Consider the following 24,613-nt stretch of genomic DNA (forward strand, 5'->3'; position numbering starts at 1 on the left):
ACTTCTGCTGTAACAAATTACCACAAATTTAGCACTTTAGACAACAACAAAAAAAGTATTGCAGTTCTGTAGGTTCGGATTCTGACATGAGTCTCTCTGGGTAAAATAAAAGTGCCAGTGGGTCTCTGTACCTTTCCAGAGGCTCTAGTGAAGTGTACATTACTTTGTCTTCTCCAGAATTGTGTAGTTGCCTACACTTCTTGGCTCATGGCTTCATTTTTTCTTCTTCAACATCAGTAGCATTGCATCACTTAATGAGTTTTTTATATAATCATAACAAGTATCTTCCTTTGACTCTATGATTCTCTAGTTTTGAAAATGTTTTATGTAATAGTGGAAATATATACAACAAAATATTGGATATTTCAGAAATTTCTCTGTGTATCATTCAATTACATTGATTCCATTCTTCATGTTGAACAACCATTCTTCTCATCAGTATCTTTTCAAATTATTCTACCACCATTAATATAAATTCAATGCCACCTAAGCAAAAACTCTTCTTTTCCTCGTCCTTCTTACCCCGGGTCACCACTAATATTCTTTGGTTTTTATATGTGTTGATTTTTTATTTTTGAGGACCCTTGTGATTATATTGGCTGCAGCTGGATAATCCAAGATAATTTCCATATTTTAATGTCAACTGATTAGTAGCCTTAATTAAATTTACAACCTAAATTGTCCTTTTATAGTCATGGTTTCCAGGGTATAATAACCTCTGGAGGAAGTACATTATGCTGTTTACCATATTCATTTTGTTAAACTAATAGGTATATTGTGATATCTGAGAGATGTGTCAAACATTGGATACAGGTTCTTAGCATAAATGCATGGCTAGATGTTAGTGCTGATCACTGGAATAAGAAAACCAGAAAGTAGCTTCTGTTTCTTGGAAAAATAGTTAGCACATCTGATGTGAACACATTAAGTTTCAGGGACCTCTGAATTGTGTTTGAAATGTTAAGAGGGAGCTCTATGATGGAGATACTATTTTGGAGATTTATATCACTTAAGTAGTAGTCAAAACCCTCAAACTGATAAATTTCATCAGAAAAAAAAATGTGAATATAGAGAAAATAAAAAGAACAGACTCCTGAAAAATGTACAATTGTGTATTTTTTAAAATATGGCTGTTTTTTGATTATATGATGAACTATGAGGGTGGTGGTGGTGGTGGTTATGTGCCGTGGAGTCGGAATCAACTTATAGCGACCCTGTACAGGGTTTCCAAGGCTGTAAATCTCTACGGGAGCAGAAAGCCTTATCTTTCTTCTGTGGAACTGCTGGTAGTTTTGAACTGCTGACCTTGAGGTTTGCAGCCCGATTTGTAACCATTACGCTACCAGAGCTCCTTGAACTATAACAGTAGAAAACTGTTAATCAGAAAATATTTGTACTGCGGAAGCAATGATTTCAAGTTTTCAAAACACTTCTCAGGCTTGGTCAAATAAAATCGTAGTGGTTACGAATCGGGCTGAGAACCTTAAGGTCAGCGGCTCGAAACTACCAGCCGCTCCGCGGGAGAAAGATGAGGCTTTCTACTCCCGTAAAGATTTACACCCTCGGAAACCCTGTACAGGGTCGCTATGGGTCGGACCCGACTCGATGGCACTTAACAACAACAACAACAACAGTCTGTTTACTTCTCTAAAGGTCCATCTAAGATGGAACCAGTCAGGTCAACCAATAAAAGATTGTTATTGTTGTTGTTGTTGTTAAGTGACATTGAGTCTGTTCCAACCCATAGCAACCCTGTATAAGGTTCCGAGGAGCAGCTGGTGAGCTTGAACCACCGACTTTGCAGTTCAAAGGACTTTGCAGTCTGGTGCATTAACCCACAGCACTACATTAGGACTCCAGTAGAAGATTATAAAACTAAATGTTTTCCCTAAATCAAGAAACATTTTTATCAGGTGTCTTTCTGTGCCATTACTTGCAACTGTGTAAAGCCAATCCATCGCAGTTGGGATTTATTTTACTTCTATGCAAAACTTCTTCTTAAAAGAACCACAGATTACTTTGTGATTAAAGAAAGCCTATAGATGGAAACATCTTTAAAGCCTATAAAGTTTCAAAATAGCAACTTTAGACCTTCAAACATTTAGCCCATAAAAATAGGACGTAAGTATGAAGATAATTAAACATGTCTTGGGAAAAGTATTAGAAATGCCAGAATTATAGTTGACAATATATGTATTTGGAAAATAATTTTTTTGAAGTAGAAACTTAGACTTATCATTGTTTCTTCAGCACTATTCAAAGTTGAGAACTTTAAAATGGGTACTGAAAATTCTTTGTTCCTTACATAGATTTTAGAATTGTTAAAAAGTAAAAGAGGATCACTGTTTTCCACTAATTTAATACTCACCAAGAAATTATTGATCCATAATTTGGTTTCTGGAATGAGTTTACCTGCAGGGAGGTATTTCCCAGGCAGACACATCAGCAGTGAATAGATTGTCATCCTCATTTATAAATTAGTCTCCTGTGTGCCTGATTAACAAGAATCAGTCTCCTAAAATATAGTCACCTTTCCTGAAAGGATAAAAGTTGAGCTAATAGCAATGAAAGCTGAATACAGAATTTGATAATGATTATATCACCAGAAGAACTTCTTATATATCTATTACCACAATCTATGACTTGTGTAATCAATGCATTAAGAAAACTGGTTGATTTCTTATGAAAAAACACATCTACTTTCTTATGCTTAATTATATTTGGGAAATCTTTGTTAGATAAATCTTCATTTGCCTAAAATTTAAATGTCTTCATTTTTATTGTTATTTACTTTATTGCACATGATACTGGTAATAAGCAATTTGACAATAGCACTTAATGACTTTCCTTCCCTACAGGCTAATGATGACAATGCCTTTTTTCTTTTCTTATCCTTTCCTGCCAATGATAAGGCTTCCATCTGTCATTCTTCTTTTCTATACACTGAAGCCATGCTGTTCTTGGCATAGGTCACCTTTGTAAATGTTTCATTTATGAACCATTCCTCTTCCTGAATCCTCTGCAGTACAGAAATATGCCACAAAAGATCAGCTTTCTTACAGTTCATGTGCCTCTAAATCTGGCATTACATTTAATCTATCATTTCCTCCATAGTTTCCAGTAGGAAGTTGTCCTACATAAATTCTCATGATTTTATTTGTGAAATAATTGTGCTAAAGGCTGTTTAATGTGTAAATGATATATGACAAATGGCTGCCTTAATATTTTATTTGTCTTCACACATTCTGTTGCACAGGCTGTACTACTTAACCAGACTACTTTCATGCAATTCAATTTAAATATTCAGAAGACAACACACATTCTTTAGACAGTCAAGGATGATGAAATTATGATAAAACAGTTAGAAATTTAAATTCCTTAGTAGCATCCCCTTAGGGTGTATATTATTGTGTGAACTGATTGAGTTTTATGACCTGACAACCATGTTACATGAGAAACTGAACTCTCCGTGTTTGTGAACAAATTTAGATAACTGTTTCAGGGAAATCTTCATCATTAACAGTTCACGTCCACCATTTTTAGAGATTAAAGGAGCTAATGCATGAAAATATTGCTTGAAGCAGCTTGAGAGAAGGGGTGGCAGAATATAAGAAGAAAACAACTTTGCACTTAGATCTCTCTGGAAGATTCCTTGATCAATTAACAAGAAAATCTCAAAGGGGAAAAACAGTGAATAACAAGAAAGCTTTTTCTGTCATTTATTTTTATATACTTGGAAATGTAGCTAAAAAGAACTGAGTTTTTTGATCCCAGTTAATTTTCTAAGCCCTAGAAAATTAATTGGTGTAGGGCTCAGAAACTTCCATCGACTAGTAGTAAAATTTTAACTCTTCTAAAATCAAAGAAGCATATGATACTATAACTAAGAATAGAACACAGCAAGTTGACAGAAGATATAATCTGAACAGCGCATTATTTCTTGGGACATGATACGAAGTTGATAGTTGATATTTTAGAAATTCTCTTGATACATATAGTTCACTGAGGAATTGTTTGTTGTTTTAGTTACCATTGAGTTAGTTCTGACTCAGTGTTTCTGTATACAATAGAACTAAAAGCTATTTGGTCCTCCACCATCCCTACAATCTTTTCTATGTTTGAATCCACTGTTGTAGCCAGTCTATCAGTTCATCTCATTGAAGGTCTTCCTCTTTTTCACTGACTTTCTACTTTATCAAGCATGATGTGTTTTTCCAGGGACTGGTTCCTCTTATGAAATAAAGTAGTATCACTAAATGGTCTTGATTCTCATCAGTGTATTGCTACAGCCATTTAAAAATTATCTTTAGCAAAATTTTACTTGCATGTGATATTAATGATACTCTCTGATGAGTTCCACATTTTGTTGGACCACCTCTCTTTGGAATGGGCAGAAATATGGAATTCTTCCATTTAGTTGGTCAGGTAGGTAGCTGTCTCCCAAATTTCTTGGTGTAGATGAGTGAGTGACTCCAGTGCTGCCTCAGTGTATTGAAAGACTTCAGTTTGTGTTCCATAAATTCCCAGAGCCTTGTTCTTTGCTAATACTAAACCACTAAGAATCCTGGCCCAGTCAAGTTAACACAAACTTTAACTATTAACATTTTTAGATAAGTGAACTATAGTTTTGTTGTGGTGCTATAGAATCAGCACTGGACTGCAGACCACAAGGTCAGCTGTTCAAATCCACCAGCTACTCCTTGGAAACCCTACACTGAGTCACTATAAGTCAGAATCAATTCAATGGTATTTAACAACAGTAACTCATAGTGTGAAGATCTGGATGAAAAAAAGCTTTGATTTTTGTCCATCAGATAGATGCGATTATGTCAAAACTAAATTAATATGATGACTTAAGTCTCAGTTCAAAGTAGGATCTAACCAGGATGACATTTAAATTTATTGGAGTCCTGGTGCGGCACTGTAGGGTATGTACTGGACTGCTAACCACAAGATCATTGGTTCAAACATATCAGCCACTCCTTGGAAATCTTATATAGGGCCACTGTGAGTCGGAACTAATGATGGCACTTAACAATGAACGACATTTAATATATAAAACTTCATGTTGTTTTTACATCTATAATTTTATAAGAAAACATTATTAATATAAATTTTTACATGGAGCTACTGAAGTGCTGTAGGATAATCACTGTACTGCAATGTCAGTTTGAACTGCAAGGTTGGTGGTTCAAACTCAACAGTAGCTCCTTGGAATTGCTATACAGGCTCTCCTTGAATTAGAACTGACTCCATGGCACTTAACAACAATGACAACAATTTTATATGGTGATGATGTCAGAAGAATTTTGTTTGCGTGTTTGTTGAGAATTATCATAGAGCATGTCACAAGGAATCCTGGTGTGGCAATTTTGGGTAAGCACTTGATCATAAGGTTTGTTTGAACACCTGGTTTGCGGTTCAAATCCACCAGCTGCTCTTCAGAAATCCTCTACAGGGTCGCTGTGAATCATAACCGTCTCAATGGCACTTAGCAACAACAACGAAAGTGTGACACAGTCTAACAATCTGATTTTTTGTACTAGTATATTGCTACTAAGTGACCGCATAAGTTAATTCATCTTTCTGGGCCTTATTTGTAAAATAAATTTCCTACATTGGATAATTCTAAGGAGAAATGTTCTTCCCTCTTTTGCATTTAATCTGTGGAGGAAATTCTCAGACATGTATTTATTATCTGAACTTTCAGGTAGTGTGACAAATCTTTTAATTCTCTTCACGTATCATTAACTTGGATTATTACAATATAGTACCACTGAAAGACTAGATACCTTTATAGTGGGTTGATCTACCCAGTCATTATTTTTTTTCAAAATGGAATATAAATATCTATTTTATTGTACAGTTTCGATAAAGATGCTTTTCTATTATATATTACAAGCCAATATGCTAATCATTTTAAACTAATATCCTTTAAGTTTGCTAGAGGGGATGTAGATAAAGACTAGGTAAAGTTTTCAAAGGCAAGAAATTAATATTGAACTTCTTAATCTTAAGTACTCACTGCTTTCATATTTAAACTCAATACTGTCAAATTTGCCTTTATAATTCATTATTTTTTTTAGACAATGAGCACTTCCTAAAGTTTCTAAAATTTTGAATAAAGTACTAATAAGGTGAGATATTTACAGAAAAAATATAATATCCTAAAAATTAATTTCTAAATATATTTGAAAGCTTATTCTGTGAATTGAATTGGTTTTTAAACAAAGTATTTTTTACAACTACCAGCTTATTTATGATTTCTATCTTTTTTTTAAAATTTATCTAATTTCTCATTTATTATAATGTTGTAAGCGATTTTACTAACTTTTTACTTGTTAAATAAATAGCAGGTCTTAGTATTACTATATTTACAATTTTTCCATTAAATTGAAAACTTTAGAAAATAATGCTTTCTTATTGAATTTAACGTTGATATCCACTCCCTTTACCCCCCCCTCCCCCCCAGCTCCCACTATACTAAATTATTTTGCACTGTGATCTGGATTAGATAACTTTTGTTTAAAGCCAGCAGGAGGAGCTCTCACCTTACTGGGTTCAATGTAATTAGTGTGCTTGAAAAACCTAAATTTGTGGAGTTTTTGTATATGAAACAAATAATACAGTTAGGACATTTACCTCACCAACCTGGCAAATGCAGGGTCAGTAGTTGAAACTCACCAGCCTCTCCTTAGAAACCCTATTCAGGGTCTCTATGAATCAGAACTGACTGGATGGCATTAAGAAACAGCATTTACTAAAATCATAAAATTCTCAATTTTATTGTAGTATAAGTATCATTCACTTGTGTGGAGTGCAGATTTTAACATTTATTGATCTTATTAATTTTTAAAGCATGTATTTATCATTTAAAGGATCCCTGGTGTTACACTGGCTAAAGTGCTCAGCTGTAACTGAAAGGTCAATGATGAGAAAATAGGATTTGTATTAATGAAGGTATGGAATGAGGAGAGAGAGAGAGAGAACAAAAGAAGTTTCATGTTAGAAATTATTAATAATTTCTCCTAGATTAGAATCCAAATTCTGTCTCTTTATGATATTGAGGAAAATTACTTCACTCTTTAGGGCCTCAGTTTTCTCATCTATAAATTGTGGATTTAAGAAAAAAATGTAAGAAGGCAGAAAATAACTTCATCGGACAATGAAGAAATGAGTGTATATATAAACTCCTAAGAACAATTATTGTGAATTAGTGTCCTCATTTTCCCAACCTACACATGAAATAATGAGGTATTCTGAAAATGTGCCAACTGAGTGACATTAACTTTGTAAGGGCCCTAGAGTAGATACTTCTGAACTCCTATACCAGAAATAACTGTACTTTCTTTTTATATGAGATAAGGCTTATTATATAGTGAAATCTGTGAGAACTGGAACTTGATGGGACTTCTTTGTTTTTTCTGGTCTTGCAAGTTTTCTGGTTTAGACAGGGTACAGGCTTACTACTTTTATATCACTCCTTTCAGTAGAAAAGATTTGACTTTTCCTTCTCTAACAGTATCTGACAGGCTTCTACTCCGCATAGATTCTCTTTCACAGGTTTTACATAGTTTTGGATATTTAATCAGTGATTCAGTGTATCTCGTCTTAGATTTTCTCTGTGAAATTATTTTTTGCACCCAGATATTATTTTGAATTATATATATAACTACCAGTCTTGCAGTTGCAGTCCAGCACATTGACCCATAACATCACACCAGGACTACTCCATATATATAATGGAGTAGTCCTGTGTGGTGCTCCTCAAAAACCCTATACAGGGTTGCTCTGTGTCGGAACCGACTTGATGGCACTTAACAACAACAACAGTTTATATATATGTGTGTGTGTATAAGCCCACACACATAAGGGACTTCCAGAAGCCTCATTGTAAAATAAAATTGAAAGATACAAGTAAAAATATAATCTTTTTTTCTCAACATAAAAACCATCTTAGTCAAGACAGTTTAGTAAAGGATTGTCAGTCATTTTATCCACTCCTTAGAACACAGGGTCCTGGCAACTAAATCGTGTCAATGAAGCCTTTTTACATAATTAATTGAAGAAAAATGGGCACCCTTGTAAAGATTTCTTTTAAAATTAGGAAATAAAAAGAAGTTAGAAACCAAATCAGTACTGTATTGTGAATACCAGATGATTTTCCAAAGATATTGTTTGTTGGGAGGATTGAGCAGAATTGTTGTGGGAGAGAACTCGCTGGTGAACTTTTCTCAGGTGTTTTTCAGCTAAAGCTGTGTATAACTTTCTCAAAATAATCTCATAGTAAGCAGATACTATCAGTCTTTGACCTTCCAGAACGTCAACATGCAAAACACCTCCATCATTCCAAAAATTAATTGCCATGGCCTTTGTTCTTGGCCGGCCCACTTTTGATTTGATTTGTCTGCTTGGTAGTCATTGCTTTGATTGTGCTTGTCTCCAGGATTGTACTGGTAAAGCCATGTTTCATTTCTTGTTACAATTCTTCTAAGAACTGCTTCAGTATCTTGATCCTACTTGTTTGAAATTCGTGTAAAAGCTCTTGCTTTTGTCTGATGTGGCACTATGGGTTAATGAGCTGGACTGCAGAGTCAGTTTGAACTGCAAGGTTGGCAGTTCAAGCTCACCAACTGCTCCATGGAAGCCCTATATAGGGTCGCTATGGTTCGGAACGAACTCAACAGCATTCAACAACAACAACAATCTGGGTGCAGCAGTTTTGGCACCCACTGAACAGAAAGTTTGTTCAACTTTAATTTTTAGTTCAGACTTGAATAAGCAGAACCATTTGAATTGCCAGTGGTTTTCGATGTCTGTGTTGCTGCTGTTATTCATCAATCCTCTTCAGTTAGGGAACAGACAGGGTAATTAAAAAAATTTTTTTGTTGTTGAAAATTGATGAGAATGTTGTGGGCTTCATTTTAACATTGTTTTTTCCTTCTTGGGACTAGTTATTCTTCATAAATTGCCGATTTCTTTGGGACAGTGCCCCCATAAACTTTGGTAAAACATCAGTTTTACCAAATGGTGATTTCACAATTCTTCTACCCAAGCTTCACCTTAAATTTGATGCTTGCTTTTGCATCAATTTTAGCAGGATTCATGTTGCTCTGACAGGGGCTGTTTTCAAACTGATGTCTTACATTTATGAGTTCCTAAAACTAGATCCTGTTCAGCAATGTTATAACAAGTTATATGAGTTTATGTGATATAAAAATAATTGAAATCCATGCATTGTTATGCATTGTTATTGGGGTTTTTTCCTCCCATAATACAAAATTTCAGACATATGAGAGAGTTTTTAAAAGTTTGTGGAAGAATGACATTGAAAGATAATGTAATTTCTCCATGAACTTTTTGCTACAAAATCATTGAAACCTTAACTAAACTGTAATATCAAACTGTAAAGAAACAGTTTCCTGGGATATTCTTTAAGTTTGAACACTTCTTAAAGTAGTGCTTCCTCCTGTCTAACCTATTCCCAGGAGTGTGGTGGTTTCATACTATAAGCAGTAGACTACAATCCACAAGGTTGGTAAATCAAGTTCACCAGCCACTCCATGAGAGAAAAATGAGGCTCTCTGCTCCCACAAAGATGTAAAGCCTCTGAAATGCTATGTTGTTGTTGTTAAGTGCCATCGAGTCTGTTCTGACTCATAACCACCCTGTATAGGGTTTCCCAGGAGCGGCTGGTGAATTTGAACCACTAACCTTGTAGTTCAAACTGATCTTGCAGTCCGGTGCATTATCTTACAGCACCACACCAGGACTCCTTTGCAGGATTGGTATGAGTCATAACTAACTGGATGATATACTTAACTCAGTGGCCCTACCCTCAAAAAATATTGGGCTCTTCAGTTTATACTAGGTCAAATGGTAGTATTGGTAGCATCCATAAGGCATTAACATCGTGTTCCTTTGAAATGTTCTTTGAGATTTGGAATAAAAAAAAAAGTTTGAATGGGAAAGTTATGGTTGTTGTAGGACAGCCTTTGCCACCCTGTAAGAACTAATAGTTGCTTTGTTGTGATTGAAAAAAAAAAATCCTTGGCACAACTTTCTGTTGTTTTTGTTGTTGTTTCTTCAAGTCAGTTTTCAGTTTTCTTAAAATTTCTTCATAAGCACCCATGATCATCCAGTGTCCTTTGGGAAAACCTATCAAGGTTGTCCCTTTGGAATTTGGAATTAGTTCACATGCCCCTTGGAATATCTCTATCTTGACTTTAATTAGCCCAGCAGATCTCCTCAGAAGCCTCTGTTTTGATTGGACAATACTCTTTGGAATATATTGGTAAATCCAAGACCCATCCTAGGTTCCATAAAATTGTCTTCATTAACTTGGCTCTTGAAAGATCAGTTCTCTGACCTAGCTCATCTTTCTGCAAGGTTTTTGGCACCCATGATTCTGAAAGCTTGCTGAGGCCAAGATGTCCATTTAAAATGGAAAATGATGAACTATGTGAGATTTCAACATCAGTTGCTATCATATCCATGATAATTCTGTGGTCTTTCACAATTTTCTGTACTTTTGCCACAGTTTCATCATTCTTTGAGGTTGACAATCCCTCTTGGCTCAACTTTGGGGGATTCCAGACCATTCTTAAAGTGTTTAATATATGTTGTTGTTGTTAAGTGCCGTCGAGTCGGTTCCGACCCATAGCGACCCTGTACAGGGTTTCCAAGGGTGTAAATCTTTACGGGAGTAGAAAGCCTCATCTTTCTCCTGCGGAGCGGCTGGTAGTTTCGAACCGCTGACCTTAAGGTTCACAGCCCGATTCGTAACCACTACGCTACCAGAGCTCCTGTTTGATATATATATATATAAACGTGGAGAGCCATACTATTTGTTGTAAAGTTTCAGTGATTTGGAAAAATACCCACACAAATTTTGCTAAAAATTTTATTTTTATCCTGAACTCAAAACCATTTAATTTTACAATGGCACATTGTTTATTTTTAAGTTACACACCCACAAAGTGTACTACTGAAATAACTTGTCTGTAGCCATCTACTGATTGCAGAGACATGTGTAAACAAATTTTTTTGGAAAGTTTTTATAGTGAGTTGAATGATAGTTTACATGGGAGAACATCAGCTTTACATTCATCCTATTGTATTTCATTTCATTGCAATGATTATAGTCCCCTCCGTGCATTGTCATTCAATAGCATTTGCTTCGATTCCCTCTGTTTTTGTTTTTTGTTTTGGATGTACACTGAAGAACTCAGGAATATATAACCATTCAAATAACCAAAGCAAGCCTACCCCCTGGCTGCCAGCACACAACCCCTCTCCCTCCCTGAGTCCAGAGTCCCCAGCTGTACCATCTCTCCATATCACTGTCTCTGCTGCCATCTCTGGTGTAGCTGCTTCTCTGGTTAGAGTTCCACACTCCTCTCTTCTCCCTTGATGGTCTCAGGGTCCTCCACTCCTGGACTGCAAAATCAACCACTCCCCTCCTTTTGTTACAAAATATCTACTTTTACATTTGCAACATTCACTATCAGTCCATAGCAATTATTCACTACCTTCCCCCACACCCTATGAAACTAGGCTTCCTCTTGAAAGCTTGTAAGCCAGTGACTTTGTGCCTTTGTAGCTCCCCATTTTGGGTCACCAATGTCTAAGTTGGGCATCCCTGTCAACTCTGTGTTCCGAGGGGCTAGGAATGATCTTTGCTGTAAATATTCGTGCTCTCTTTTAAGCTACTACATCCATAGGTATAGGTCAAGCTCATCAAATTGTAGCAAATTTTACTTTTTCCTCTTATTTCTTTCTCTAGTCAAGTTCTGATGATCCAGCTATTGAAGCTAGGTCAAATGGGTACTATCTACAAGTATAGGTATTTTTGTGCATTTCCCCTCACTTCATATCAGCTGGACACTTCACTCTCTGCTCTAGTCCTCTATGGCTATGTCCCTGTTCCTGAGCTCAGGAGTCCCCAGATCTCACTATTGTAAACAGATTTTGCTTAAATAAAACCATGTGTGTATCAACTGGAACCCTGCTAACAATACTTTTTAGCTTATGCTTTTATATATCATATCATTCTTTACTGCACTTTCTATTTGGATTTATAGTTAGTTGATTCCAACCTTACTGAATTGCATTTTAATGTGGAATAAATGCAAATTATAAAGAGAACCTTTGAAAAAGTTCTAGTCCTTGCCTCCTTGCATCTCTTTGTGACTTTAGCAGCCTTTGGAAACCATTATTTAGATTTATTACTATACATATATAAGCTCTGGTAGCATAGTGGTTACGAATTGGGCTACTAACCTCAAGGTCGGCAGTTTGAAACTACCAGTTGTTCTGCAGGAGAAAGATGAGGCATTCTGCTCCCGTAAAGATTTACAGCCTCAGAAACCCTGTGTAGGGTCACTATGAGTCAGAACCAACTCCACAGTACTTAACAGCAAATATATATATATAACGCATGCCTTTTGTTTTCTTACCATGAATTCACTCTACCTCACCATACCTCTATTTTTGTAAATATGCTTTGCTAATTGTTTAAAGTGTTCAAGATCAGAGATGTCATATTGAGGACAAAGGTGCCTCTCTCCCAAACCGTGGTATATTCAATAACTTCATATGCATGTGAAAGTTAGATCTTGAATAAGAAAGACCATAGAATAGTTGCTGCATTTGAGTTATGGTGTTGGAGAAGAATATTAACAGTACCATGGCCTAATAGAAGAACAAACAAATTTGTGTTGGAAGATATACAGCCAGAATACTCTATATAAGTAAGGATAGTAAGACTTCTATCTCACACTTTGGACATATTATTAAGAGGAGCCAGTTCTGGGAGAAGGATATCAAGCCTGGTAATGTGGAGGGTCAGCAAAAAAGAGGGTGACCCCCGACAACATGAAATGGCACAGCAATGGGATCAAGCTTGCCAACAATTCTCAGAATAGCATAGGGTTAGGCACTGTTTCCTTCTGTTGTATATAAGGTCACTGTGAGTTAGAACTATCTCCAAGCCATCTAACAGCAATACCAATCTTTTAACAGAGATGTGTGAAAATAAATCTGCCTGGAGGATCTTAAGAAACTACCTTCAGGGACATGTTGGCTATGTTTGACAAACAAACACAGAAGACTCCTGCTATTTGTTTAAAAATATAGTATTTCATTTGTTCTTTGTTGTTATTAGATGCCATCAAGTTATCTTATACTCATATCAATTCCATGCATGACAGAACGAAACACACCTTAGTCCTTTGCCATCCTCCCAGCTGTTGTTATGTTTTAGGTTATTGTTGCAGTCACTCTGTCAATCCATTTCATTTGGAGCCCTCTTTTTTTCAGAACCTCTGATTTACAAAGTATGATGTCTGTCTCTGGGAATTGGTCCCTTTTAATAACATGTCCAAAGTACATGAAACCAAGTCTCACAATCCTTGCTTCTAAGGAACATTCTGACAGTACGTCTTCTAAGACAGATATGTATATTGTTCTGATATTCCATGGCACTGTCATAATTTTCTGTCAATACCATAATTCAAATGTGTCAATTATTTTGCAGGCTTCTTTATTCATTGTCCAGATTTCACATGCATATGAGGTGGTTGAAAAGACAATGGCTTAGGTCAGACACACCTTAGTCTTGTTATAGAGCAGAAAATAGACACCACCTGCAAATAATACATAAATGTTATGTGTTGTTGTTCAGTCCAGTGAATTATCCTGCAGCGCCATACCAGGACTCCATAAATGTTTTTGTTATTATTGTTGTTAAGTGTCCTTGAGTCAGTTCGGACTCATAGTGATCCTGTATAGGGTTTCTAAGGAACAACTAGTGAGTTTGAACTGCCGACCTTGTGGTTCAAACAGACCTTGAGGCTGATTATTTACCCTACAATACCACAATTTTGTTGTTGTTAAATGCCTTTAAGTTGATTCCGACTCATAGAGACCCTGTATATGGTTTCTGAGGAGCGGCTTAAACCACCAACCATGCAGTTCAAACTGACCTTGCTTGCAGTCCAGCACATTAACCCACAGCACCACATCAGGACTCTTTATTAAGTCTTAATGAGCAGTAAACAAAAGAGAAAGAGAAATGTAGATTCAGAAAAACTATGATTATCCCTTTGAAATCATGAAAAAACAGTCATCACAACATACTGAACTGACCTGTCTACATAAATTTAACTGGTCCAACACATCTCCTTGGAAGCAAATATTTTTATTTGGCTTCTTTAAAAAAAATGTTTTTATTTTTATAAACACATTAAGATTTGCCCATCTGTCATCTATCAGTTTGTCTTACAGTGGTGGCTTGTGTGTTGCTATGATCCTGGAGTCTATGCCACTAGTATTTTAAATACCAGCAGGGTCACCCATGGTGGACAGGTTTCATCAGAGGTGCATATTAAGATAGATTAAGAAAAAGGAGAGTCAAACTACTTCTGAATGTTTAGTAACTGAAAACCTTATGCATAGCATTGCTGCATTATCAGGTTTAGTAAAGGAAAACAAAAGCATTATTAGTAACAGCAGAACATTGTCAAACATATTACTGGAAAATGAGTTCCTCAGGTTTGTGGGCACTAAAAATAGGACTTAGGAAGAGCTGTTTCATCAAAGTAGAGTTTACCATAAAAATGGAAATAGAATAATGCTTCCAGGACCTTCATTTGCTGATGGGCACAACTTCAAAATGAGGAGAAACAGCTGCAAACATATATTAATAATCAAAACACGGAATGTATGAAGGATGAATCTAGAAAAATGGAAAGTTGTCAAAAATTAAATGAAATGCATGAAAATCAGTACCCTAGGTGTTAATGGGCAGAAATGGACTGGTATTGACCATTTTGAATAAGGCAATCATATGCTTTACTTTGACTAGAAGGACAAATTGAAGAGGAATGGGAATCTCATTTGTTGTAAATAAGAACATATCAAGATACAATGCTGTCTGTGATAGGATAATATCCACATGACTATATAAGGAAGACCAGTTAACACTGTTATTCAAATTTATACACCAACCACAAAAGCCAGTGATGATGAAATTGAAGAATTCTACTAACTTATTCAATCTTAAATTGATCAAACATGCAATCAAGATGGCTTGATAATCACTGGTGAGTGGAATGTGAAAGTTGGAAATAATGAGGAAGGAAAAAATCAGTATTTGGAAAATATGGCCTTAGGGATAGAAATGATGTTAGGGATCACTTGATAGAATTTTGTAAAACCAGCAAGTTATCAATTTCAGATACCCTTTTTAAGCAAAATTTAAAAAAAGATGACTGTATCCATGAACCTTACCAGATGGAATACACAGGAATCAATTTGACTACTTCAATGGGAAGAGATAGTGAAAAAGTTCAGTATCATCTGTGAAAGAAGTCCAGGAGCCGACTCTGAAACAGATCATCAATTGCTCATATTCAAGTTCAGGCTGAAGAGAATGAAAACAAGTCCATGAGAGCCAAAATATGACCTTGAACGTGCCCCACCTGAATTTAGAGAATTCAGGCTTGATGTATTAGACACAAATGACCAAAGACCAGAAGAGTTGTGAGATGACATTAAGGACCTCATCTGGGGGTGGGGGTGGGGAAATCATTAAAAAGACAGGAAAAGAAAGAAAAGACAAAAATGAATACTACAAGAGACACTAAAATTTGTTCTTGAGCACAGAGATGAAGTGAAAGGAAGAGACTGCGGGGTAAAAGAGCTGACTAGAAAATTTCAAAAGACAACTCTAGAAGACAAACCTAAGTATTATAATAATATGTACAAAGACCTGGAGTTAGAAAACCAAAAGGGAGAAACACACTTAGCATTTCTCAGGCAGAAAGAATTCAAGCCTCAACATGAAATATTGAAGGACTCTATGGGCAAAATATTGAATGTTGCAGAAAGCATGAAAGGAAGATGGAAGGAATATGCAGAGTCATTATACCAACCATGTCAAGAGATAACGTATGAACAAGAACCAATGGTACTAAAGGAAGAAGTCCAAGCTGCACTGAAGGCATTGTTGACAAACAAGACTTCAGGAATTATCAGAATACAAATTGAAATCTTTCAACAAACAGGCAGCACTGGAGGTGCTCACTCATCTATGCCATGAAATTCAAAACAACTTCCTGGCCAATGGATTTAAGGAGATCTGCATTTGTGCCGAGGAGACATGACTCAGTGTAATGCAAACATCATCAAACAATATCATTTATCACATGCATGTATAATTTTGCTGAAGACAATTCAAAAAACAATTACAACAGTACATTGAAAAAGAATTGCCAGAAATTCAATCTTGATTTAGAAGAGGATGTGGAACTTCAGACATAACTGCTGATGCCACATGGGTCTTGACTAAAAGTAGAGAATACAAGAAAGGTGCTATGTTGACTACACAAAGACTTTGGACTGTGTGCATCATGACAAATTATGGGTAGCACTGTGAAGAATGAGTATTCCAGAATTCTGAATTGTGTGCCAAGAAACTGGATTATAAGAAGAATGTGTGATAGCACTGTGTAAAATGGGTATTCCAGAATATTTAACTGTGTGCCAAAAAAAATGGATTATAAGAAGAATGCAACAGCAAGATTGAAGGAAGGCTCATTAACAACCTGCGATATGCAGATGATACGAACATGTTTGCTGAAACAAAGAGGACTTCAAATACTTACTGATGAACTTCAAAGATTGCACCTCAATGTAAAGAAAACAAAAATCCTCACAAATTAACCAACAAATAATGTCATGATAAAGGGAGAGAAGACTAAAGCTGTCAAAGACTTCTTTTTGCTTGGATCTGCAATCAACACTCATCAAACAACATTCAAGAAACCAAACAACCTATTTCGGGAATCTGTTGTATAAAATCTATTTACAGTGTTCAAGAGCAAAGCAGTTTGTCTGAGGTCTAAGATGCGCCTGACTATAGTATTTTCATTATGCGTATGAAAGTCAGACAATGAGTAATGAAGACCTTAGAAGCACTTTTGCATTTGGCTTTTAGAATTACAGAAGAATATTGAAAGTACTATGGACTGCCAAAAGAACAAACAGATCATTTTTTGTTTGTTTGTTTAAAAAAGAGCAATCAGAATACTCATTAGAAGTTAGAATGGTGAGACTTTGTCTTAGACTTTGGACATGTTATTGGGAGGGACCAGTCCCTGGAAAAGGACATCATGCCTGGTAAAGTGGAGAGGTAGAGAAAAAAAGGAAGACCACTCCAAGGAGATGAATTGACACAGTGGCCACAGCAGTGGGCTTAAATGTAATAATAATTATGAGGATGATGTGGGGCAGGGCAGTGTTTCCTTCTGTTGTATATAGAGTTGCTATGAGTCAGAACCAACTGGATGGCAACTCTTTTATGATGTAAATTGAATAACAACTATATGGAGACTCTTACTGCCTTTGACTTGATTCTGACTAACAGTTAACCTATATAGGATTTTCAAGGCTGTGTGCTCTGCTAACAGAGTGGTTAAGAGTCAGGCTACTAACCTTAAGGTTAACCTTAAGGAAGTTTTAAATTACCAGTTGTTTCATGGGAGAAAGATGAAGTTTTCTGCTCCTGTAAAGTTTTACAAACTCAGAAACCCTATGTTGTTGTTGTTATGTGCCGTGGAGTCGGTTCTGACTCATAACAACCCTGTACAGAGTTTCCGAGGCTGTAAATCTTTATGGGAGCAGAAAGTCTCATCTTTCTCCCGTGGAACAGCTGGTAGTTTTGAACTGCTGACTGTGAGGTTCGCAGCCCGATTCGTAACCACTATGCTACCAGAGCTCCTTTCATCTCTCCTACTTCAGACATATTATCAGGAAGAGCCAGCCCCTACAAAAGGACATGTTGTTAAGTTGTTGTTAAGTGCCATCGAGTCGGGTCCGACCCATAGCGACCCTGTACAGGGTTTCCGAGGGTGTAAATCTTTACGGGAGTAGAAAGCCTCATCTTTCTCCCGCGGAGCGGCTGGTAGTTTCAAACCGCTGACCTTAAGGTTCGCAGCCCGATTCGTAACCACTACGCTACCAGAGCTCATAGTTCTTGGTAAAGTGGAAAGATGCAAAAATGAGGAAGATCTTCAACAAGATGGATTCACACAGTGGTAGCAGTAATGGGCTCTGGCATAACAGTTTTGAGGATGGCACAAGACTGACCTGGCAGAGTTTTGTTTTGTTGTGCATAAAGTTGCTATGAATCAGAAAAGACTAAATGGCACCTGGTGTGATACGTAGGATAAGCACTGGACTGCTATCCAAAATGTTTGTGACTCAAACCCACCAGCTGCTCCTTGGAAACTGTACAGGTTTCTGTGAGTTGGAACAGACTCAAAGGCACTTAATAACAATGGTTATGTCAACATTATAAAATGTACATTAACCTGGTGAATATTATTGTAAGTAAATTATACATCACTAATCACAAAACAGATAATAGGGGAGCACTGGTGGTGCTGTAGGATAAGCACTGGACTGCTAACCGCAAAGTCACCAATAGTTGTATGAGAGAAAGATGAGATTTTCTGCTCCGGTGAAGATTTCTAGTGTTGGAAACTCTTTACAGAGTTCCAATTAGTGGAATTGACTTGATGGCAGTAGGTTTGTTTGTATTTTGATTGTAGATTAAGAGACAAATGCCAACCCATTATAATGCATAGGACTTGTCTGATTTGCTGTTAAAATAAATTAAAACTATAAAGAATATTGCATACTGACTGGCTGTGTGATGATATTCATTACTTGTTTTATTAGTGAATTAAGATATTGTAGTTATTTTTAGAAGGATCCTTATCTTAAAAATAATGAGCCTGGAGGAGCTATGGTATAGGATAGAACTGCTAACTGCAAGTTTGGCAGTTCAAAGCCACTAGCTGCTCCACAGATGAAAGAAATGGTTGTCTACTACATAAAAATTTAGTCTGGAGACCTAATTTAGGGTCAATATAACTCAGAGTCAACTTGATGGACGTGTGTTTATATCTTATAATTACAGATTGATTTTTTTTACAGATTAAATGATATGACTGCAATTTGCTTCAAGCAATCATGCTTCTCGTATTTGCTCAGCATAAAGATTGAATGAGAATGGTAAAATTATATAACTCTGACAAACACCTTTCCTGAGTGTAAACTATTCAGTATTCCCCTTGTTCTGTTCAAATGATTGCCTCTTGATCTGTGTACAAGTTCCAAATGAGCTCAATTAAGTGTTCTGGGACACTCATTTTTTGAAATGTTACATATAGTTTCTTATGACCTTACAGTTGAATGACTGCATAGTCAATGAAGTACAAGTAAACATCTTTCTGGGAGTCTTTGCTTTCAGTCAAGAACTGTAATCTAGCAATGATATGCCTTCCTTCACATCCTCTTCTGAATCCAAATTAAATTCTGACAGTTCGTTGATGGTGCACTGCTGCTACTCTATTGAATTATCTTCAGCAAAATTTTACTTGCATGCAATTTTAATGATATTGTTAGATAGTTTCTGCATCCTGCTTGGTCTCTTTTCGTTGGAACACGCCCAAATATGGATTTCTTCCAGTTGGTTGGCCAGGTAGGTGTGTTTCAAATTTCTTGGCAGAGACACATGAGCCCCCCAGTGCTGTATCAGTTTAGGAATATTATGTAAAAATAAAGAACTACATATATATTTGCCTGAAACACAAAAGAAAACTTCTCAGTTGATGATACTATATCTTTCCACCCTTCATTTGTATTTTCCTATCCCTCCAAACACAATCTTCCGCACCAGCCACTAAGAAACAATTTAGTCATGTTTCTTCTGAGAAATAAAATGAACCAAAACAAACAAAACATACTCTATCTGGTTAAAGATACCTGCATCCAAGCCCAGCTCAAATTGCAGCTTTTGTGAAATAGTCACAAACCTCATTTCCCAACAGTAGCCTAAATGAGGACATTATTTTAGAATTTAACAGATTGTAGTCTAATTATTTGTTTGTATTTTTTTTTTTTTTCTTTTTGACCAGTTTAAGAATTGCTTTTTATCAGGATAAAAGAAGCATGGATTTTACTTATACTTATTTATTTGCAACATTTAGCAGTATGTATATATCATTTATTGGTAGTCCTGGTGTGGTGCTGTGGGCTAATGCATCAGACTGCAAAGTTGTTTGAACTGCAAGGTCAGTGGTTCATGCTCATCAGCTGCTCTTTGGAAACCCTATACAGGGTCGCTATGGGTCGGAATCGACTCGATGGCACTTAACAACAATAACAATCAGTGGTTCAAATCCATTACATACTGTTAAAGAGAAAGATGAGGTTGTCTGGTCACATAAATTTATAATCTCAAAAACACTGAAGAGCAGTTTTACTCTGTACTGTAAGGCTCAACTCTGTGGGTTTGTTTGATTTATACTACATAGGACACACAGTACTAGTGTAAGCTATGATTTACAGAGAATAAGTTTCTCTGGGACCCTGGTGTGGTGCTATAGCATAAACACTGGACTGCTTACAGCACTGAATGCAAGGTCAGCAGTTCTAACCCACCATCCATTCTAGGGAAGTTTATATATGGAAGCTGTCTGTTAGAATGGACTCAATGGCACCATTAACAGCAGAGTTCTTCAAAATGTATTTTCTTCATACTTTTCTAATAATACAAGGGCATTTTCTAATAATAGCAGGCAAAATAGTGAAGTTCTGCTATATGTATTTTTATTTCTTTACCAGGATATTAAAAATATTTATGAAAGTGAGAAAAACAATAAAAGTGATTATTAGTGAAAAGATATGCTATTAAAAATGACTATTAAACCTCAGTATGTCAATGTTCTATCTTATTTAGCTTTGTTAAGCAGAAGTATATATATTTTAAAAATTAACTTATGCTTATCTTACACATGTTATCATTGCTCAATATTATTATTATATGTTAATTATTTATTATATGTATTAATGTTTTTACACACTGGACTTTTTTGAAGCTGATGCAGTTAATATTAGTAACTGTAGTTAACATTAATTTTCTAAATAATTTTTACTATTTTTCCATTAGTTGAGAAATTTATGCAGATTTTTTTGTTTTTCTTTTTTTCAATTCCAGTTGTGTTGCTTGATACAACAACTGTGCTGGGAGAGCTAGGATGGAAAACATATCCATTAAATGGGGTAAGTGTAAATATCTTTTTAAAATCATCAACCTTGCTAATATATTAGTGTCTGTTATAATAGTTAATAGATCAGTGTATCTTTGACTCAATTTGAGATGGATTTTGATATATAACTGAAATCCTATATAAAATTAAAAGTGCAACTTGAACTGGTGAGCAGTGAAAATTATATGTAAATTAAACATCCTTGCTTTCCTCTAAATTAGTAATTATTCTAAAGCATAATATTTGTATGTGTAGTGTTACACAATGACTAAGTACTCAACTGCTGATCAGAAGGTTGTCAGTTTGAAGCCACCCACCAGCTTTGTGGGAATAAGATCTGACAGGCTACTCTGTAAATATTAAAGTCTAGAAAACACTCTAGGGAAGAATTACTCTGTTATATGGGATCACTGTCACTGTACAGCACCCAAAGTAGCAACAATGGTAACACTGGAATACTTCCCATATAAACAATTTGTTTAGAAATAAATGTCTATATGCAAGTTCAGGATACTTTTTGTATAAATGCTTAATAAATTACATAATATAAATGAGTATTTGTATGTAAACAAAATAAATTGTATGAATATTAGCAATTTGATTTTTGATTAGAAATTAAGTGTCCAATAAAGCAAGGCTTTTTTTGAACTTGACAAAGGATATATTGTGATTAGTTTTTCCTTAGTTAACAGTAATTGTTTTTGAAGGTTTATGTTGTTGTTAGGTGCTGTACAGTTGGTTCCAACTCTTAGCAACCCTATGCACAACAAAACCAAACCCTGCCCTGTCTTGTACCATCTTGGGCCTATTGTTGTTGCCACTGTGCTAGTTCATCTCTTTGGGGACCTTATTCTTTTTCATTTACACTCCACTTTACCAAGCATGATGTCCTTCTCCAGGGACTGGTCCTTCCTTATGATGTGTCTGAAGTATGAGGGACAAAGTTTCTTCATCCTAGCTTCTAAGGAGCACTCTGGCTGTACTTTGTCCAACACACATTTGTTTGTTCTTTTATTAGTCTATAGTACCTACAACCTTCCTCTCCAACACTGCAACTCAAATGCTTCAATTCTTCCAGGGTCTTCATTATTCATTGTCCAGCTTTCATATGCATATGAATGGTTTATAAAGTTTTGTAATTTAAATATTACAGATTTTCAGTTACTGACATCATTTTAGCAATATTTAATACTTGAATGTTATCTGTTCTGCTTCATTTTGCATTGAAGTGTATTTTTACTTTTTTATTTTCTCTCAAGCCAAATTAAAAGATTAAATTAGTTTGTGAAGCTTTTTACTTTGTTTTTTGTTTATTTAAAGAAAATCTTCTATTTTCATAAGGTACTTAAATTAGCTTTTATTACTTTTCTTATAAATTCTATTTTTTCTTATCATATTCTGAGTTCACATTTTTATATTATTTCTTCCATTACATCTTTACATTTAAATATGAAATAAATTGAGTCAAACATGTTTTGTCTTTTAAAAAAAATCTTTAAAATACTGCTATTTGAATATGATTTTTATAATAAATAATTCATTAAACTTGTATTTCTATCTAAGAAGTCTCATAAAAAGTTAATACGTATGTATCCTATTTGTTTAATACACATTATCTTTTTCATATGTATTTTTTTAATGTTCTGTGATTTTAGGGGTTTTTTCTGAAATTTTTTTGATATTCCAATACCATTCTTTAGAAATGTCCTTTTGAACTAACTTGTGCATTTATCTTTATTATCTTATTTCCATGAAAGTGAACAAACATAAGTATTTGCTTAATTTATTTAAGTAGGTCATGCTTATCATAGCTACTTTTAAGAAGTGAATAAAACCCTTTCTTAGAGTATCTTAGAGATAAGAATAGCCTATCCTTAGTTTGCAACAAGTTATAACAACTTACCTATAATTAAGTAGTTTTCAAATCCTATTTTTATATTTTTTGAAAAAAATAGATTCATGTAGTCAGTTAAAGAATCATGTGAAGCAATTAAACTCCTGATTTAGTGATTGTGCTTATCTATCATAAGGGCTTTATTTTGAAGCACACTGTAATTATATTTTATAGAGACATAGAGTTACAAATTAATGGTTGGTATAATTGTATTAATAACTTTTAACATTGTTATCAAAATATGATGAATCTATTTTACAATAGTTGTAGATTAATCTATATAAATTGGGAGAAACAAAGGTGAATCACAGGGCATAAGACATACTATCTAAATGACTTTAAAAAAATTATGACTGCAGTGTTTTTCTCTTTTACTGAAGGATATATTATTGGTCAGAATGATGCTTTAATTAATGCTATATATAGCTTAAGACTTAAGAGAAGCAAAGATGTCAGCGTGAGGACTAAGGTGTGCCTGACCCAAGCCATGGCATTTTCAGTAACTTCATATGCATGTGAAAGCTGGACAGTGAATAAGGAAGACCATAGAAGAATTGATGCTTTTGATTTATGGTGTTGGAGGAGAATATTGAAAGTGCCATGGGCTGCCAAAAGAACCAATAGATCCATTTTGGAAGAAGTGTAACCAGAGTTACACTTGGAGGCCAAGGTGGCCAAACTTCATCTCTCATACGTCGGACATATTGTCAGAAGGGAGCAGTTGCTGGAGAAGGATATCATGTTTTGTAAGGTGGAAGGTCAGAGAAAAAGAGGAAGACCCCCAACAAGATGGATTGGTCAAATGGCGGCATCGATGGACTCAAGTGTGGCAACAGTAGTGAGGTTGGCCCAGGATCAGGCATTGTTTCGTTCTGCTGTGCATAAGATTGCTATCAGTCGGTACTGACTCAATGGCACCGAACAACAACAACATAGCTTAAGACTCGTAAAAAAAATAATCAGTAAAGATGGAGAACTTTGAAAAGTCAAGAATTAAAATAATATAATTTTGGCAATTTTAGAGCTACAACAGCTGTTATAATATGATATTTAAATGAACATTTATATTTATGAATCTAATTGATCATTGAATAATTTTTGCTGGACCAATAAATAACATTATGATATCATAGATATCAGTAGATATTCTGTGAATTCCTGGAGCACTGTTTTTTTTGCCAATATCTTCAGCATAGTTTTGATTTATTCTGTCAATGCTGTATGCTATTCCTGAAATGATTGCACGTTAACCAATTATTTTTGACACAGTGTATGTGTATTCCTTCCATCTTAATTTAATGCTTTCCTCATTGTTCACTATTTTGTGCATATTGTTGTTGTTAAGTGCCATCAAGTTGTTTCTGACCCATAGTGACCCTGTATAGGATTTCCAAGGAGCAGCTGGTGAGTTGAACCACCGACCTTGCAGTTCAAACAACTTTGCAATCTGATGCGTGACCCACATCGCCACACCAGGACTCCATTTTGTGCATGGAATCCTCTAATATTTTAAGTTGTGTCTTGAATTTTTTTTTCAGTTCTTGCAGCTTAATTATGTTGAACATTTTCTTCCATTTTTGGTTTTTGAACTGATTTCATT

At 35.4% G+C, this 24,613-nt stretch overlaps 1 pseudogene across 1 annotated transcript in view; it reads left to right on the forward strand.

Moving 5' to 3' along the window:
* LOC102825367 overlaps positions 1 to 24,613 on the forward strand; it is a 321,856-nt pseudogene that overhangs the window by 76,046 nt on the left and 221,197 nt on the right. Inside the window, exon 2 of the transcript XR_438727.1 lies at positions 21,068 to 21,132. The product of XR_438727.1 is annotated as an ephrin type-A receptor 6-like (transcript). The remainder of the gene's footprint in view (positions 1 to 21,067; positions 21,133 to 24,613) is intronic.

Source organism: Chrysochloris asiatica, unplaced genomic scaffold (assembly GCF_000296735.1).
Source record: "Chrysochloris asiatica unplaced genomic scaffold, ChrAsi1.0 scaffold00068, whole genome shotgun sequence".
Lineage (NCBI taxonomy): Eukaryota > Metazoa > Chordata > Mammalia > Afrosoricida > Chrysochloridae > Chrysochloris > Chrysochloris asiatica.